This window comes from Canis lupus, chromosome 31, assembly GCF_048164855.1.
Source record: "Canis lupus baileyi chromosome 31, mCanLup2.hap1, whole genome shotgun sequence".
NCBI classification, from domain to species: Eukaryota; Metazoa; Chordata; class Mammalia; order Carnivora; family Canidae; genus Canis; species Canis lupus.
Window position 1 is genome coordinate 36,900,098 of NC_132868.1, and position 7,829 is coordinate 36,907,926.

The 7,829-nt window shown below is 39.5% G+C and overlaps 1 pseudogene; it reads left to right on the forward strand.

Annotated features, from left to right (window-relative positions):
* The first annotated feature begins 2,376 nt into the window (after positions 1–2,376).
* On the forward strand, positions 2,377–7,609 carry LOC140622359 (isocitrate dehydrogenase [NAD] subunit beta, mitochondrial-like; annotated as a pseudogene).
* The last annotated feature ends 220 nt before the right edge of the window (positions 7,610–7,829 follow it).

The window sequence follows — 7,829 nt, forward strand, 5'->3', positions numbered from 1 at the left end:
GTTTCTGCCTCTCTCTCTGTATCTCTCATGAATAAATAAATAAAATCTTAAAAAAAAAAGAAAGAAAGAAAGAAAGAAAGAAAGAAAGAAAGAAAGAAAGAAAGAAAGAAAGAAAGAAAGAAACCTAGAAGACGAGACATCTGGGTGGCTCAGCAGTAGAGCATATACCTTCAGCTCAGGGCCTGATCGCCGGGTCCTGGAATCGAGTCCCACACCCGGCTCCCTGCAGGGAGCCTGCTTCTCCCTCTGCCTGTGTCTCTGCCTCTCTCTCTCTGTGTGTCTCTCATAAATAAATAAATAAAATCTTTTAAAAAAAGAAATAAAAGAAAAAGAAACCTAGAAGACAAAACCGAATTAGGCAGTTTTTTCCCTGTGACAACCATAGGGGAGAAATGCATCTCCACATGGAAAGAAGTCATCCTTGAAAGCAGCTCAGAGGGGCACTGAGGGAGGTGGATTGAAGATCCAAAGATCCATCTGCCTGTGTTGCAAGGCTTCAGTTCTGATAAGGCTGATATGGGAAACTGAAATCAAGGGTAAACAAACAACTTTAAGGAGACTGGCAAGGGACCAAAATGAATCGACTCAGTATTTTAAAGTTAATTTAATCACAAAATATGCCATGAAAAAATGTCTGGATTAAAAAAGAAACAACAATAACATACAACTAAACTTGCAAGTATTTATACAACTGAACTTGCAAAGTGATCAACTACTTATGTTTTTATTCACATAATAAATAATTTCTTTAGTTTGTAATGACTGCTTCAGGATGCTCTTTATTTTTTTATTTGAATTCAATTTACTAACATACAGTGTCCTATTAGTTTCAGAGGTAGAGGTCAGTGATTCCTCAGTCTTATATAACACCCAGTGCTCATTACATCTCATGCCCTCCTGATAAGTAGGATGTTCTTTAAAAGTGAGTTCCCATCATGCACTTAAAATCAAGTTAAATTGGGGCACCTGGGTGGCTTAGTCGGTTAAGCATCTGCCTTTGGCTCAGAGTATGATCCCGAGATTCTGGAATAGAGGCCCTGCATAAGGGTCGGACTCCCTCCTCCATGGGGAGCCTTTTTCTCCCTCTCCCTGCCACTCCCCCTGCTTGTGCTCTCTCTCTGTCAAATAAATAAATAAGTAAAATCTTTAAAAATTAAATTAAAATATTAAAAATAAGAGTAAAATAAGGTTCTTTGTTAAAAGGTGAAACAGAATCCAAAAGTCTCAATGCTCACCTCGTAGATGGAATAATTGTATAGGGAGGCATAGGTTATATTTTGTAACTTTTCCTCAGAAATGCTTTCAAAACCACTCTTATTGTTAATTTATTATTTTACATTGTATTTAGTATGAAAATCATTTCACCTATATCATTTATCATACTTGTCACCAAATGACTATGTTTCTAAAAGTTCAAACTCACTGACAAATGATGATTTGCTACTATTTTAAAAGCAAACTAAAGCTTTGCAAGACTCAAAGAGCTATTCCTATAACATATTTAGGAATGTTAACATTGTTAGAATAAGTATATCTTCTTAAGATGGCTCCTGAGAAATTCTGACATTTTGTTTATAAACAAAATTATTCACATTACTTTTTTTTATCACATATGTAATTTCAAGTTTAAAAAAATCTATTGTATAAGTTGAATTATATGTATATACATGTATCTAGAACTTATTTCAAGGCATGTGGGCACAGGACTCCTTAAAGTACACGGAACACTATTTTCCTCTTCATTGCATAATGGCCTGGGGCCTTGAGCAAACTAAAATAAACTACACTAATTTTGCAGTCTTATGTTAAAGCCTTAAATCCGTCACATAAATATTCCAAAACCAACTCAGAGCAGTAAGCTGATGGCTGGATGGAAAGCACAATCAGAGGGATTATTCTAAGGCTTTGAGGGAGCAGGGGAAAAGCGTTCCTTGACCTTCTGTACTGAAAAGCTCCTTTTCATCTGGTTTCAATTCTCTTGTTTGTGCACCTTGCCATATTTATTATTGAATTCCTGATTTCTTCGTCTTGTTTCATGTTCCATGTTCCAATGATTTATGAGAAATTGCTGATCTAGATGTTATCTTTGGCATCAGGCGAATGCACAGAGCCCCCTAAGAATGCTAAGGGAATAAATGTGTTTTGAGCTGCACAATGCCCAAGCTGAACAGATGTCCATCAATTCATGACAAATGCCAGCTGAAGACGCCTTCATAAGACATATTTTTCTTCTTAAACACAGCAGTAGCAAGGATCACAGATATTTTTTCCCCTCTTTGGTGGATGATTGTTATTAGAAATGATAAGATTTTTTCCTAAAACAGTGATTTGAGGAGAAATTGGGCCAAAGATACACTTTTTAAAAGTTTTCTAAAGATGAAGTAAGTAGCTGTGTTTTCTATATCAAGGATCTGTCCTGTTTGGTTTGACTAAGAAATGAAATATGCTAATGACATTTCAGTTAATTTCTAAATATCTCTGTAAAGATGATTTAAGTGTGTAGGAAATTAGAGGGTTTTTTTTTTTTTAATGGTGACCAGCTTTCTATTGCTTAACTAACTGAAGTCTAATTAGCAAGTCTAATGTGTTCAGAGAAAATCATCTAATTAGATCAATTTGGCAGGCTAATCAAAATATTTGGAGAATTTTCCCTACTCTTCTTCTCTCCACTAGAGGGGGTTAAACACATCCCCAGAACACCTCCCTGTCACAGAACTTTATCTTTCTAGGCAAGTCCTCCTGTATAAAATTTCATATCAAACACTCTAGAGTACACATGGATGCAGATTCCCTAGCAGGCTTAGTGTTTTTGACTTTGCCTGGAGAATTTAATAATTTTAAAATTATTACAGAGTGAGATGGGTAGTAATAATAATTAGGATATCAAGTCCTAATTATTTAAAATTACATTCTTCATTTATTTCCAGCTTATTTCTTCGAGTAAAATCAGAAAAGCAGCACAGACAACATGTAAAGAGGTTAAAATACGGTAATATACAGTGCACTTGCAATAAAAGGTATATAATAACAAAAGGAGAAAAGAAGTCCCCTTTTTCTATGATAATAGGGGAGAGAAAGGGATGCTTTTTCTTGTTGCTCTTTCATACATATGTATGGCTATATTAGGACACCTCAAGCAATTAATACAATTCAAGTTTGGTCGTTAAACAAATTAAGCAAAAAAGTAATTGGTTAAAGGTAATTTTAATACATCAAATGTTTGGGGCAGCCCGGGTGGCTCAGCGGTTTAGTGCCGCCTTCAGCCCAGGGCATGATCCTGGAGACCCAGGATTGAGTCTCACATTGAGCTCCCTGCATGGAGCCTATTTCTCCCTCTGCCTATGTCTCTGCGTCTCTCTCTCTGTCTCTCTCTCTCTGTGTGTGTGTATCTCATGAATATGTAAATAAAATCTTAAAAAAAATACATCAAATGTTCATTTCTGCAGTTCCAAATACTTAAATCCTAGAATATTTAAGAAACAATTGGAAAAACACTGAAGATGTCTCCTGTGAATGTCGAGAATTTTAAAGGACATATATACTTCAATCTCAGCTAGGGTCAAATCTGTGATTGCCAGAACTGTTATTTATGAAGTTCATCAACTTAATTTCCAAAACTCAAAGTTAAACATGGTAGGGCCACAACAGTTTTATTTCTGGGTGGTCAGATTAAGTATGGCTTTCATTTTTTTCTTTATGCTTTCCCATATTGTGTTGTTTCTAGAATGTGCATTACTTTTCTAATTAGGGAAAGGATCTTGGGGGAAAAAAAAACCTGAATTGCCAAACACACACACAAAGTGCAATTCACAAGCCCATGGCACAATGATGAAGAAATGAGTTTTACTGAGCCAGGTTTTCATAAGCATAACTACTTACCTACCCTACCTTCTGGGATTCAGAAACATAACCATAAATATAATCTTGTATCTATCAAGGGTAGGTACCAAAATGTTTTTTCTAAGACTTTTATAAAAAATTTAATTAAGAAGAACCAATCTCACACTAAGAAGTGATTTGTGATAAGTTAACAAACATTTACATGAAGGCCAAAACAAAAACAATATTACATAGCATATAAATAAAACTGTATCATCCCCAAACTGTTCTCAATTCAGAAGAAACTGTGAATCAGAAGTGGTTGGAGAAATTACTGAGGAATCTTCAGTCCCATCCAGATTCTTGTACTGTCATAGCCTAGTTTAATATCATCCACTGCTCCGTCTCTGTGCCCGTCATGGAACCAGATCACATGCTAGCCTGAGTCCTTACTCAAACATTTCATTTCGTTATGTTATGTGTGAATTCATAGTCTTTCTGTGTCCAATTGTTCAAGCCTCAGACTTTAAGAAACAATGTCTTCTTTAATTGTGCTAATGGCCAGCTCCTTCGTCTCTAATTATTGTAGCACAGACCTTTGCAGATACAACTCTGTTCCAATGTCATAAATGTCCACTGTTGTTCCCTGTTACAAAACACCTTCTTCTCTCTCAGACAATGGGTGCAGAAGGGTTTTTAGACTCCTAGACCTGCCAGGCAGTGCCCTAAGTGTTTTCCTTCATAATGAAGATATAGGCTGTCACTCACCCTTACAGGCTGACTCTGTCTTCTCCCCACACCAGTTAGGACGTTAGGTCCCTGCCCTGTTTTACACAAGAAACACAGTCATTCCCAGCATTTGCATATTTTAAAAAAATAGATTTTACTACAGGTCTCAAAGGAGAAACAGTAAAGGGGTCTTAACATTAGACATTTTCAGCAAACTGCTGCAAACATCCAAATCAGAGCTGACTCTCCAGTGTTGCCACCACCTGGGGTTTTCACCCTTCACCCCACAGAGTACCTGGCCCCACTGGTGCCTTTCCTTCCTCCAGTCTCTCCCCTCCAACCTGCACACTTGTATACCAGTTGCTAGCTAATTAGAAGCCTTCTTTATAAAGTGAAGGGGAATTATAAATGATTTTATTTTCTCTGCTACATTCACACTAAGTGCTCACAACAGGCCTTCATAATGGGTTTTTCTCACCCTTAGTTTATACTGAGGGAGGTCCTAGGGACAAAACCAGGTTCTCTCCAGAGCTTCATTCTAAACTACTAGAGTGTCTATTTCCTCGTATAACCAAAAGATGTCTATACAACACTAGCCTGAGGGTGAAATAACCAAATCAAACTCCAGACAGCTACAGATACAGGGATGGCTTTTATAATGCAAAATAGGAGAAAAATAACACACAGAATTATGTTTTTGCAGAGACAAAAATATAGTTCATTCATAATTCATCTGAACCATCTCAAGTTCAAATCCAACTTTGAAGTTTTCTCCCTACCTGAGTCACATAAATGGAAAAAAAGCATTTTTAGGAATCAAGTATTTATGCAGAGTAATAATAAGCCACACATTCTTAACCTCTAGTGTTTATAAAGATGCATGCAATATACACACATATGTAAAAGAAAAAGGGAACACTAGGTAATTCATTGAGCAAAGACCTGTTTTCTAAGTTAGAAGAAATTGAAGTGGTTAAAAAGACCTAGAAGGAAAAGACCTAATAGACACATCATAAATACTGACACTGATTATATATATATATATATAATATATGTATTATATATTATATAATATATATAATATACAAGATTATATATATACACACACAAGATTATTAGTAGTAATAGTAATAAAGTTTGGTAAATGGCTATAATGGAAGAATTTTGAAGAGAATTGAGATTATTTAAGCTAGAAATAGATATCTGAGAAGAAAATCTATAGGTATTCTATAAATATCTACTGAAAGCAGACAAATTTAAGACAAATTCGAAAGCATTTCCTAAGTAGCAAAATAACAGCATTCCAGGGACACCTGGGTGGCTCAGTGGTTGAGCATCTGCCTTTGGCTCAGGGCATGATCCTGGGGTCCTGGGATTGAGTCCCACATCGGGCTCCCTGCATGGGGCCTGCTTCTCCCTCTGCCTGTGTCTCTGCCTCTCTCTCTCTGTGTCTCTCAGGAATAAATAAATAAATAAATAAATAAATAAACAAACAAACAAACAAACAAACTTTAAAAAAAACAAAAAAAACCAACCAAACAGCCTTCTGGAATACAATGCCTAGGAGGTTAGGTGGTTTCCTTCTATAGGGTCTGGTGTGAAGCAAAGGAAAAGACGACCACCTCGCTTTCATTAGCGAAGGAGAGGCCTAAATGATTTCTTCACCGTTTCTGCAGTTTGAATTGTAGGTGCACTGTCCTCTACATTGTTTTTCTGACTTTCTTAAAGACAGCAGAAAATCAAGACTTACTTTTGAAAAGGAAATCCGAAGGTTAATTTCTAGTCATATTACCTATAAGGACCTAATTTTGGATTAAAAACCAAACAAAACAAAACAAAACAACAAGACTTCCCACGTGACTTCGTGTAGCGAAGACGGCAGCCCTCAGTGGTGTGGGCCCCTGGGTACCTCGGCCACGGCCCAGAGTGCCTTGTGGAGCCGGGCCAAGGGCATGGGGGTGCAGGGCACCTTGCCCATGACTCTGCTGCCAGGAGACCTGTGGGGCCTGAACCGAGGCACGCTATCAAGGAGGTGTTCCAGGCTGCCTCCATCCCAGCGGAGTTCCAGGAGCATCACCTGAGCGAGGTGCAGAATATGGCATCTAGGAGAAGCTGGAGCAGGTGTTGAGTCCATGAAGGAGAACAAGGTGGCCATCGCTGGAAAGATCCATACCCCGAGGGAGTATAAGGGGGAGTTAGCCCCCTACGATATGCGGCTGAGGCCTACGTTGGACTCATTTGCCAACATAGTCCACGTGAAATCACTTCCTGGGTACAAGACCCAACACAACAGTCTAGATCTAGTGACCATTCGAAAGCAGACAGAAGGGGAATACAGCTCATTGGAACATGAGAGTGCGAGGGCTGTGAGTGAATGCTTGAAGACTGTCACTCGAACCAAACTTCAGCGGATTGCAAAGTTTACCTTTGACTATGCCACCAAGAAGGGGGGGGCGGGGGCAAGGTCACAGCTGTCCACAAGGCCAACAGCATGAAACTTGGGGATGGATTGTTCCTGCAATGCTGTGAGGAAGTTGCTGAACTGTACCCCAAAATGAAGTTTGAGACAACGATCATAGACAACTGCTGTATGCAGCTGGTGCAGAATCCTTACCAGTTTGATGTGCTGGTGATGCCCAATCTCTACGGGAACATTATTGACAATCTGGCTGCTGGCTTGATTGGGGGAGCTGGTGTGGTCCCTGGTGAGAGCTACAGTGCAGAGTATGCAGTCTTTGAGATGGGCCCCTGGCACCCATTTGCCCAGGTGGTGGGCAGGAACACAGCCAACCCCACAGCCACGCTGCCAGCAGCTTCCAACACGCTGCGGCATCTCAGTCTCGAGTATCGCTCCAACATGATTGCAGAGGCAGTGAAGAAGGTGATCAAAGTTGGCAAGATGTGGACTCGAGACATGAGCAGTTACGGCACAAGAACCGACTTCAAGTCTGTCATCGGCCACCTGCACCCCCATCAGCTAGACCCTTTATTCCCTTCAACCTCACAAGGACATACTACCTACACATCCCTTCAGTACAGTGGACCAGAGAAGCGTTCTTAAATCTTTAGACCATAATCTTCTGGGCAGAGCCTGGGTTGTCTTGGAGCTGGCTTCCTTAGAGAACTGTGTATTGGGGGAGGGAGGGAGGGAGGTTAGGGATGGGGCCTAGGCCACAGGGATGATGACAATTCTCCCCTACAGGTTTGAACTTCTGACATGGATGGCTATGCCACCTGCCAAGACTTCACTGAGGTGGTCATTGATGCTCTGCTTCACCCAT